This window comes from Sinocyclocheilus anshuiensis, unplaced genomic scaffold (genome assembly GCF_001515605.1).
Source record: "Sinocyclocheilus anshuiensis isolate Anshui unplaced genomic scaffold, SAMN03320099.WGS_v1.1 scaffold71, whole genome shotgun sequence".
In the NCBI taxonomy this organism is placed as follows: domain Eukaryota; kingdom Metazoa; phylum Chordata; class Actinopteri; order Cypriniformes; family Cyprinidae; genus Sinocyclocheilus; species Sinocyclocheilus anshuiensis.
The window spans coordinates 565,078-578,030 of record NW_015548203.1 but is presented as its reverse complement, the minus strand read 5'-3'; positions in this window follow the sequence as shown (position 1 = coordinate 578,030).

Sequence of the window (12,953 nt, the reverse complement as noted above, 5' to 3'; positions counted from 1 at the left end):
GACTTGTGAGCATCAGCCTGGGATGATTCCAGCGCGGCTCTCCGCTCTCTCAGCTGGGTCTGCCTCTCCACCAGGTCGCGGATCTGCTTCTCCACGGCCTCCAGCTCGAGCTGCACCGAATGCAGCTTGAACGTGTCCTCACCTGCACTCAAAGGTAGACACCCATCCGCCATTAAAGCAAGTAACAGTGAGTAAAACAATGGTAATGTGTGTGAATAGAGTATTAGCAATGTAAGCGAGATTAGCGGCAACCACGCTGGCGATGCTAGCGGGCTATTTGCTAATAGCGGACTCGGGAACTCAAAATAAAACAAGTGATAACAAGGCGCTCTGATTGTTTTTGTTGTAGAATACGATCGGGGATATATTCACACGTTATAGAAACGAAAATTATGGTGTATAAAATTGATTTTAAGATAAAAAATAGACGATAAAGAATTAACTTGACGGAGATCAAACTCAAAACACACGAGAAGGGTCATGACATAACAAATGCCCTATCTATACTGGGACTGGATTGATTATTTTTTATTAGGGTTGCAAAGGGGTGGAACATTTTCTGTAAATTTCCGGAAACTTTGCAAAAATTCCTGGAAGATTCCAAAAAAATCCTGGAAAGTTTCCAAAATTTTTGGAATGTCTCCGAAATTTACTGGAAACTTTCAACCTTTTTGCAACCCTATTTTTTATTAATTCTGTTCAGTCGTTTTCATTTTCACTAGTAGCAGGTTACTAAATTGAAAATAAATATGTTGTTGTTGTTGTTGTTGTTGTTGTTACTAGTATTATTAAAATGTTTACTTTAATTGCACGCTGATTATTTTTTTATTTTATTTTTCTAACCAGAGAGGGAAGTGTTCAGAAAAAATTACTGAAAACAATCATTATTTTTGCAATATTGTTTGATGACGCTATAGTGGGTCAAAAATGACTCTCTTCATCTTGAAGGCGCCGGCTGAAGGTCTCAGAGGTCTTGTCTGATGTCTTCAGCACTTGTTTGCCTTGAGCAGATGTGTAATACAACACAAACAGACGGTAGCAAAGGATTGATGAAGAAAAATGGAGGCAATCATTCGCTTGTCCTCAGCCTGTCACAACGAAATATAACTCAATTATATCTTGTCAACAGATGAGAAATGTTGAACGTGACATCAGAGTGGAACGGAGCCCGACTTTCACACTGAATGCGCCAAAAAATAAGAATGCGTGTTGTGCCAGCTAAGATCTGCTGGTGCGTGCGTTAGGCTGAAATGTGTGGACAGATCTATCACAAGCTGTTGCTGGAGAGCGTGTCACAGCGGGATGTCCCAATGTGACAAAATGTCATTTGATTCAACGTTTGTTTTTGACATCTTTCTCAGGATGATTGTCTTTCATTATGCGCTATGTAATATTATATGATTTCTGATTGAAATCTATATTTGGTGAGACAACTAGCCCCGGTATCCCCCACACATTAAGCACTTGTAGTTAATTAGAGTTATTGAGTAACTACATATGTAAATACACTGTAACGTGAAGACTGTAATGTCAGTTGTGACCTAATATCCTTCACCTAATACTGAGCTTGAACAGGGCTTGATTTCCTTAAAGGAACAGTCATTCCGAACAGCATTGAAATTTTTTTTCTGTGAAAATATGTTTATACACTACTGTTCAATAAACTGGGGTTGGTACAATTTTTTAATTTTTTATTTGATTAATTATGCTCAAGGCTGCATTTATTCAATTGACAATACAATTAAAAATATATATATTGTGAAATATTATTAGAAGTTAAAATACAGTTCTATTTGAAATTATTTAAAAATGTAATTTATTCCTGCAAAGCAGTGTCACATGATCACTCAGAAATCACTCTAATATGATTTGCTGCTCAAGAAACATTTCTTCTTCTTTTTTAATCAGTCTAAGAGTTAAGCAGCATTTATTTGAAATAGATTTTTTTTATAATAATAATGTAAAAGTCTTTACTGTCACTTTTGATCAATTTCAATTCTTACAAAAAATGTTCTTACTAACCCCAAACTTTTGAATGTTAGTGCATATAAAAAATATTTTTAATTTCTTTTATTTATATATGTTTAATATATTTATTAAGAATGTATTTTATTTATTTTTTTGTAATATTCAAATGTGTATATAATATTTTTCCTATAGAGCAGTAGTTCATATACCATGCTTTGAATTTCAGTCACTTTTTAATTTCACTTTAATTTCATTTTCATGCTTTGATTTTTAGTCTTCTTAATTTTAATTGAATTGAATTGTTATGCTTTGAATTTCTGTCTTTTTAATTTAATTTATTTTTTTAATTTGATATAATTTGATCATTTTTATACTTTGATTTTTATTTCTACATTTCAGATTTAATTTAATTTAATTTAATTTTATGAAACCTTGAAATATAGTGCCTGATTTCTTCATTTTTTGAAGTAATTAATATTCAGCAATTCATAGACTATCAAGCTCAAAAAGACCAAAACATTCTAAAAAAGTAAGAAAAGAATCTGCTTTTGTGTTGCAGTGAAAAAATAACCCCATACGTGTTTACAACATGACGGTAAGTAAATGATGATTTGAACTGTGACCTAACCGTTTACACTTGTTGTTTGTTTAAATCCAGAACACTTACTGTCTAAACTTTAGGAGGAGATGTTCTCCACCGTGTGGACGTGACATAACCCTGATGCTATTTTAAAACGTGCCTTATACGAAGCGTCTCCAGTCTCCTTTGGACAGACAGAACAGAGATGGGAGAGGAAGAGCAGAGGCAAGGAAAGGTGAGAGAGGCCTGAGAGATTGGAATCTTGAGTCACTAGTTTTAAAAATGTACTAGTTTCTTGATTCCTTTTTGCTGCCGTCTATAAATAGCTTCTCCTCTCAGTCTTACAAAGGAAGCTAACAACATGGGACATCTGTACGAGAGGACCATGTCTGCATCTCATTTATGCGTTCCCATTAAAGTATTAAACTACACAGCGCCTGTTAGTCTTTTCCCGGACAGTCTGAGATCAGCTCCCTTCCAGACGTTCATTATCTACTGTAGTTCATTTCCCTCCCTGAGTCGTGCTAAACATGTTTGCCAGAGGTTCATAATTACACCTGCATAATTTTTTAATGAGACTGTGAGTAGTGAAAAAAACCTCCTGTGATGTTGTGGCGAACACGGAAAATCTGTTGATCGGAAAACGAAGATTCTGTCATCGTTTTAGTTTCTGTGGAAAATTCAAAGAGATGTTAGACAGGATGTTGTGGTGCTCTTTTCCATAGTGAAAGTAAATGAGGACTGAGTTTGTCAAGCTCCAAAACTGACAAAAGGCACAACAGAAGAACAACAAAAAGAGTCCACACAAGTTGTACACTATATGTGACCCTGGAGCACAAAAGCAGTCTTAAGTCGCTGGGGTATATTTGTAGCAATAGCCAAAAATACTTTGTATGGGTCAAAATTATAGATTTTTCTTTTATGCCAAAAATCATTAGGATATTAACTAAAGATCATGTTCCATGAAGATATTTTGTAAATTTCCTACTGTAAATATATCAAAACTTAATTTTGATTAGTAATATGCATTGCTAAGAACTTCGTTTGGACAACTTTAAAGGCGATTTTCTCAATATTTTCATTTTTTTTGCACCCTCAGATTCCAGATTTTCAAATTGTATCTCGGCCAAATATTGTCCTATCCTAACAAACCATACATCAATGGAAAGCTTATTTATTAATATGATGTATAAATCTAAATTTCAAAAATTTGACCCTTATGACTGGTTTTGTGGTCCAGGGTCACATATTTCACTTCCTCTGAAGCCATGCAATAGCCAAATGTCATCAGTTCTCGCATATCTTGAGATGTAGTTTTCACCAACCTCTCATGTTTCGCCACTCCATAATTCCACTGGTATTCAAATGACCATTGCAAAACAATAAATATTTAATTTAATTTTTAATTTAATTTAATTATGCTTTAAATTTCAACCAATTTATTTTCAATTTAATGTAATTTTAATTTAATTTATTTAATGTAAATTTCAGTGTTTTAAATGTATTTTACTTTAATTTTAATTTTTAACTTTAATTAAATTACTTATTTTTATGCTTTGAATATCAGTCTTTTAAATTTAATTGAATTTGTATGCTTTGAATTTTGGACATCTTAATTTGATTGAACTTAATTGAATTGAACAGAATTGAATCGAATTGAATTGAACAAAATGTAATAAATTTTTAAACTTTGAATTTGCCATTTTAATGTTTTTTTATTTTATGTAATTATTAATTTCAGCTTAATTTTTTATTTAGTTTAATTTTATTTTTAAGCTTTGAATTTCAGTTTCTTTAATGTATTAAATTAAATTAAATTAAATTAAATTAAGTTTAAAAAGACCTAAAAAGGCATAAAAATAATTTATTTAAAAATTAAATGAATTAAAATAATTTTTTTATTTATTTAAATGACTTATTTTATGCTTACGAGTACAGGAGCTCAGTATCGGGCCCGATACCGATACCAGTATCGGTATCGGTGCATCCCTATAAAAAAAGATTATTGATTATGAAATTAAGCATTTAAATATCATCTTACTAAGATATATTATTGGGAGCTATAGGGTGACAACTGATATTTATATGCATTTTATATTAGTTTGCTATACTGCTATAAAGATCTCATTGATTTACATTACAAGCTATCAGAATTTCAGGTAACACTTTATAATACATTTCATTAATAAGTCATTAAAAAACATTATATAATGTTTAACTTCTCATTACTTAATATATATTCACATATCTATAAATATGAGATAATGTGCTTGTTAATGTTAACTAATGAACTTATTAAACATTACCAAATGATTAACAGATCATTATTTAATGTAAATTGAAATGTTTACAAATGTCAACAAACTTTCAATTCATATGATCATGCTTTCAAAAAATAAAAAAATAAATAAAATCTTCAAACGATTTTGACAGATGGTTTACAATGATTAAAAGCTTCATTAATAAATCATTAACAAACATTATATAATGCTTAACGGATCATTAGTTAATGTTTACAAATGTCATTAAACTTATGCGTTTTAAAAATCTACAAATGGTTTTAACAGAAATTATACAATGATTACAAGTTTATTTGTTAATGTACTTTTGAATTCTTACAAATGTCATTAAACGTCAGTTCACATATTAGCTAATGCTCATTTTTACATTTACAAATGTTGTAAAAATATAGCTTAATTAGTACTTTTCAGCACTTCACAAATTATTCATGTTAATGTATTCATTACATAAAAAAGATCTGTAAAGTTGCAAAGACTAAAGTCTCAAATCCAAAGAGATATTCTTTATAAAAGTTAAGATTCATCCACGCCTACCTAAAACGGCTTGTTCTAACACGCCCCCACTTGTCTACGTCACAATGTGGGAAGATTTGCATAACGCCGCCCAAATGTTCATGCAAAGAAAGAAGGCGTAACTTTGATTCTCGCTGTAGTATGCCTATTGTTGCTGCCGCCGCCATGTCGTGGAAACGCTGTGTTTCGTTGCAAAAGCGAAACTACTTTGTTTGGCCTTCCAAAAGAGGACACAACTAGAAATCAGTGGTTAAGTTGCTATACAGGCGTTAATACTGAATGTTTAACGTTATATTCATTGCATACATATACTTCGTAGTAGACATCCTTAACTCCATTCTGCTGTCTGTTGTTCTGTTGTGGGTGTTTCTTTGTCTGAATATGGCGCTTATCACATGTGTGGTATCGGCGTTTGGTATCGGGGCATTTTAACGAGTACGAGTACAGGAGCTCAGTATCGGGCCCGATACCGATACCAGTATCGGTATCGGTGCATCCCTATAAAAAAAGATTATTGATTATGAAATTAAGCATTTAAATATCATCTTACTAAGATATATTATTGGGAGCTATAGGGTGACAACTGATATTTATATGCATTTTATATTAGTTTGCTATACTGCTATAAAGATCTCATTGATTTACATTACAAGCTATCAGAATTTCAGGTAACACTTTATAATACATTTCATTAATAAGTCATTAAAAAACATTATATAATGTTTAACTTCTCATTACTTAATATATATTCACATATCTATAAATATGAGATAATGTGCTTGTTAATGTTAACTAATGAACTTATTAAACATTACCAAATGATTAACAGATCATTATTTAATGTAAATTAAAATGCTTACAAATGTCATTACACTTCCAGTGCATATGACCATGAACTTCAAATAATCGTCAAATAATTTTGACAGATGGTTTTCAATGATTAAAAGCTTCATTAATAAATCATTAACAAACATTATATAATGCTTAACGGATCATTAGTTAATGTTTACAAACGTCATTAAACTTTCAATGCGTTTTAAAAATCTACAAATGGTTTTAACAGAAATTATACAATGATTACAAGTTTATTTGTTAATGTACTTTTGAATTCTTACAAATGTCATTAAACGTCAGTTCACATATTAGCTAATGCTCATTTTTACATTTACAAATGTTGTAAAAATATAGCTTAATTAGTACTTTTCAGCACTTCACAAATTATTCATGTTAATGTATTCATTACATAAAAAAGATCTGTAAAGTTGCAAAGACTAAAGTCTCAAATCCAAAGAGATATTCTTTATAAAAGTTAAGATTCATCCACGCCTACCTAAAACGGCTTGTTCTAACACGCCCCCACTTGTCTACGTCACAATGTGGGAAGATTTGCATAACGCCGCCCAAATGTTCATGCAAAGAAAGAAGGCGTAACTTTGATTCTCGCTGTAGTATGCCTATTGTTGCTGCCGCCGCCATGTCGTGGAATGTGGAAAATAATGTGTTTTTTTAACCTTAAACCGCATAAACACATTGCATTACACCAAATACACAAAATAATGCAACGTCACATATGACCCCTTTAAAAGCTTGGTGTATCAAATATGATTCAATAGGTTGAATAAGCTGCTCCATTTCAAAACATGGCATTTTCTGACTATAATACATCAGGCTGTATGGGTCAAAACAGCTTCAAAATAATGTTTATATAACGTTATAAAAACATCTCGCATCTCAAAATACAATAGATCACATTTATGAACATGTTTGTTGAAACTTTTCCTGTTTCCTCCGTGATCCAGATGGCGTTTTGTGTGTGGATTTTAAAACTGCATCCTGTCAGTTTGAAACGGGCCGCTGAGACAAAAGGCTACCCGCACACTCACCGTTCAAAATGAATAGCGACAATCTGATTCGGCTTAATCTCCGAAGCCCAAACCCACATGCTCCGTCAGCAGTTCTGGAGGTGTCAGTCTCTGCAGCATCTCCCAGTCCTGGCTTTTGTGCGCCAGCGGTTAGCTTGCTTGTAGATGCCGATGTAAGGATGCTGTTGAATGTGTTTCGTTCTCTTTACAGTGCTTTGTGAAGGAAGGAGGGCCTCATGGTGGGATGGAATTTCAGCTCTTGGCTCGTCATCTCAGAAGTGGCCAGAGATTTTCTGTTTGTTTGGGGTATCGAGCCGTCACTTGAGCCCACTCGTTGGAACCGTATACACGTTCGGATGGGACTTTCACCGGGGTTAATTTCAGATCACAGAGGCCCCGCGACAGAACGACAGCCTTTATTACTTAATGACAAGTGTTTTAGAGCCTGTACGGGATGACTAATTTGACTCAATGGTCAATTTTGCCACGCAGAAGTGCCCTCTTCACTTCTCCTCTCCATGTGGGGATGCTCACCCTGTCCAATTCATTAGCCGCTCTGGGTGCTTGTAAAACCGTGGCCCATGATGCAGAGCTTCTATTGATGGTGACAGTCCATTCAATTCTCCATCAAGAGTCGGTTCCATGCCCAGAAGTCCTCGGTTAAACATAGTACTGTCAGGCCAGAGGAATCGGGCTCTGTTTATCTTTAAACCAAACAGTGTTTTGTTAGGGTGCACTGCAGAGCAATACTGTGACTGTAACTATTTTACAAAAACCGCTTACATTGCAAAAATAGCTTCTTAATATGTTTTTGATTAGGCTTTTTTGACTTTTTGATTACAGTTTAAATAACTAAAATATCCTTGTAACAAGATGCAAAAGTTGTTAAGATTTGTTTTTAGAGAATGTATCTTTAATGCGAGTTTATTTCGTCTTACTGCACTGGCAGATTTTTGCACTTGTTTTACATATAAACAGTTGAAACCTACAATAAAACAAGTGAAAAAAACTTGCCAGTCCAATAAGATACAATGCACTTATGTTCAAGTTGCAGTCTGAAAGCAAGTATAACACTTAAAGTTTATTATTTAGATACTGTTATTGTATTTATTAATATTTTGAATTAGCTCTTATTTTAATTTTAGTTTAAAGTGATTTTTTAAATAAAGATTTTAGTTTCCAAGGCAACATTTCTATTTGTTTTTTATAAAATAAAAAAACATTATTTTATTTCAGCTTTTTTAGTTAACAAAAAAGTTTTTAATAGTTTTAGCTCTAGTTTTAGTTAACATGGCTTATTATTCTTCACTAAAATTGAAACTAAAAACATAAAAAAATAATAAATTTAATTGAATTAGATGTCAACTAAAATAAAAGTAAAATATAAAAAATTAAACTTATTTCAGCTAGTTGCCAAGGTATCATTTTTAATTTTTTGTAAACTTGAAGCACTAAAATAACTAAAACTGAAATAAAACTTAAAAAGAATGATTCAGGCATTTAAGAAAAAAAAATTACAAAAACAACTATTAAAACTGTTTTTAAAAAGAAAATGAATTCAAAATATTATTAAAAACTATAACAGTATCGCAGTTATACTAAAATAACATTGATAACAACACTGCTTCTCAAATATATCTAAATATATATTTTTAAATAATATTTAGATATTTTAACTGGAAAATAAGGCAAAAATGCTCATTAAAAGTGTGATTTAAAAAAATTTTTTTTATTAAATTTAAATGGATAGTTCACTCCAAAATGCAAATTCTGTCATTATTTTCTTGCCCTTATGTCATTCTAAGTTGTTATGCCGTATATGCATTGCTCTTGCCATGCAATCAGTTTTTCATGACTATGGCTCCAAAAAGACAAAAGGCAAAAAAAAAAAAAAAAAAAAAATATGAAATTGCCAGCCAATCAGTTTTTCATGACTAGGGCTCCAAAAAGAAAAAAGGCAAAAAAAAAAAAAAAAAAAAACTATGAAAGTGGTCGATATGACATGTACTCATGAAATGGCTTTTGTTACTTGTATTAGGAATAATGCATGTCTTTTCTCTTAAAGGTGATGAGGTGACAGGAATCTCTTTGTGCAACCCGAAATCAGACCATGTGAGTGTTCGGATCTTATGCAAACGGTCATTATTTTTGCATTTCCATTTAGTGACGCTTCAGTGTTTCCTCTTTTGGCTCCCACTGTGTCCCGATGCAGTGCTACAGTGAAGATCCCTAAGACCAGATTAAAAAAAACCAAACCCCTTTTGCATCAAACAGCAGCAGTGGGAGATTGAATTGCGCTGTGGCAGTGGCAGCACACTTAGTCCGTGGCTTCATCCATTATCTATCATCTACTCGAGGCTTAAGAAAGGTTGACATGCCACAGCCAGACATGATAATGAAAGAGATATGGGATCGGTGCTGACGAGGGGTCAGAGAACAGTCCTGAATGGGGTCCATATTGATTTCAACACCAGATCCGCCTTTTTCATGCAACATCGTGCCGTCCTGATAAAGTTGATGTCGCACTTAGACCAAATGTCCAGTGCAAACAAATAAAGCTCACGATTCCTCTTTCAGTCAGATGGATGGATGGATCAGGTCATGCTACTGATGCGCAACTGGATGCTTCAACCCCACTGACATTCATATAATAGGCACGTCTAAGACATTATTCCAAAACAAATCATGGCTTGACCAGAAACCGCTCTCAGATTACTAAGCCGTTTATACAATCAAAGTCGCTGATATGTGAGCCACTACAATACTTGACCCAGTTTCCAATGGCGCTATGAATATGTGCACAGATTTTCCTGCATGCATTGTTGCATCTAATTGCATCAATGGAAGGTTCTGGATGATCCAAAAGGTCTGTGTCCTGTTTAAAGGACTGCCATCTTTATATGCGTGTTTAAGGAAGAACCCTCCATAAATATCCAGAGCTTTTGGTAAACAGTTGTCAGAAACAATCAAGTAATTGGGCCTGAAACTTCCTTACTGGCTGATGTCATGGAGTTGAATTAGCTTTATCTTCTGTGGAGCTAGACTTCTATCTAGACTCAGATAGAAGTGGCCGTTTTTATCTGTTGCCCACTAACAGCCTAAAAAGCTGGCTTTCTCAAACAGAAGGTTTTTCTGCAGATTTCAAATAGATTATTTTTCAATTAATGACCCTGGAATGTGGATAGATGCTTGCTCGGGTTGGCAAGGCCTTGTTTAACTCTTTATGGTTTGATGTTGCCATATGTTTTATTCATTTTCTCACTCACTAATAAGAACTAAATGGCATAATGCACATTGTAAAGCCTTATGTTGTTTTCTCCCCCAAGATTGTTGTTTAAACACACACACACACACACACACACGCACACACACACACACACACACAGTTCTAAACTAAACACTAAAGTTTTAAATTGAGAAAACATGATTGTTTTGAAAGTGCTGTGATGCATTTCTTGTTTGTAATTTTTTTATAGGCAGTGGCATTGATTATATTACTGCAGTTATTTATTTGGAACTGCTCATAGTAATATGATTGTATTTATGCATAAATGATTTCCGATTTATATTTCATATCTTTAGAAAAGGCCAGAAGACAAGTTGCACAATTGATTCGAATAATGTGGGTGAGTCAGGCTTTTAGGACAATTAATAAAAAATTATTGATAAGGATTCACTCAGTTTGAGTTTAAAGGAGTTCCAAATTCCAAAAGAGTTTTAAATATATCAGTTAATAAACAAGTGTGACTGTCTGTCTGTCTGTCTGTCTGTCTGTCTGTCTGTCTGTCTGTCTGTCTGCCTGTCTGTCTGTGTGTTGTATTTTTAAGAATTGGGTTTTATATTGTTTCACTGTGAATCCAGCTATAAAAGCTATATGTTCATCAAATCAATCGATCCGGTCACAACCTCTGATTGGTCAATACAATTTTCCCACCAAGCTAAATAAAATAAATAAATATATAAATAAATGCCTAAGTACATACATAGAAAACATCTGTCACAATGCATATCTCTTCTAACAACACTGACCTCAGTTAGCGGTTCTTCAGAATGGGCTAGGATGTCTATTTTTCCCCCTCTACAGAATATTCCTCACCAAACCAAAAATAGAAGCAACAGGAAAAATAGCAGGACTTCACAGTGGACTATTACCCAGCAGTCAATGCAGCAAACCGTTTTGAGGAGGATGGTGAAGGCCGATAGTGGCGTTTGGGACCAGGTAGGATATCTATGACCACCTATTACTGTATATGTTAAGTTTTCACATCCTACGATTTACCTAATCCTAAATTTATTAGAACGGTTCTTGGTCAATTTACATCCCGCTTTCTGTCTTATTTGGCATTTCATAGTCAGAATAAGCTACAATATGGACCAGACCTCATGCTTACACTGTATGATACTGCGCTCTCAAACTCTACCAGTGTCCGCTGTTGCCGCATTGACGTTTTGCTGTAGTGAATAAAAATGACGGAGGAGAAATATAGAGAGGGTAGACGAGAGTGGCCATTAAAAGAAGGCAATCTATGGTGTAATAGGAATCATTATAGAGTCATCATGAATAAATAATGTGTCCTGTATCTTTCCTTTATATTCAGCTATCTCTCTCTCTCCCTCTCTATCTCTCAGTCAATACTCGACTCAGCAGGGTTTCCTCTCGCTAGCTTTCAGTCCATCCTGGAAACAGGGGCGAGGGTGGCGTAATTGAAATCTAATCAAGTTGATGAGTCAAGAGAGTAGAACTTGCATGAGGGAAACACTCCTTCGCATGAGAAAGAGATGGGGTTGATGGGAAAGCAGAGTGATTTTTCACTGGAGTCAGTATGGAGGAGTGTGTGTGTGTTTAAACCTGCTAATGTATATCATTATAAAAACATCTGAATCACTGGAGAAGAAATAACCCTTGTTCTCTTAGAAAGATCTGAACCATGGCAACTAGAACCAACATCTTTAGCAACTTAGTCTGTATACTAAGAATAAATGCGAAGGACCATAATGTCTTGTTTTTCTACATTTTCTGAAGATAATGTGCACATTTAGGCGAAGGAATGGAGCTAAAGATTAAGGAGGTTTACTTTCCTAAGTTTTGTTTTAATTCTCTCTGGTTGTTATTGTTTTTTTTCTAAATGATCTTGTTGAGTTGCACTCAAAGCACTTTCGATTGCTTTGCCATTAACAACGGAAATATTGCTGTCAAATGTTATTAGGCAGGGAGCTTATCTGCGCAACAATCTGTAAAATATCCCAACATCCCAGAATGTGCATCATCTCTCATGCTAGCTTATTACACTTTGTTCATATTATGAGGTATCTTACAACGTTCATATTTACATTTAGTCATTTTGCAGATGCTTTTATCCAAAGCGACTTCTTAAAGAGGCAAACAGACACAGGAAGTGCTCGTAATACCAAGTTTCAGGCATTTGTTAAAATAAGTACAAGCTAGAAAGGGAAGGAATAAATAAAGAGAAAGACAAAGTTTTTTTTTTTTTTAGGATCAAGTCAAGTAGCGTCGAAAGAGATGAGTTTTCAGCTGTCGCTTGAAAATTGGCAGGGATTCAGCATTCTGGATAGGGGTGGGAAGATCCTTCCACCAGCCAGGAATGGTGAATGAGAATGTTCTAGAAAGTGATTTTGAGCATCTCTGTGATGGTACCACGAGGCGTTGCTCACTAGCGGATCTCAGACTTCTGGAGGGGATGTAGATTCGTAATAGTGAGTGGAAGTAGG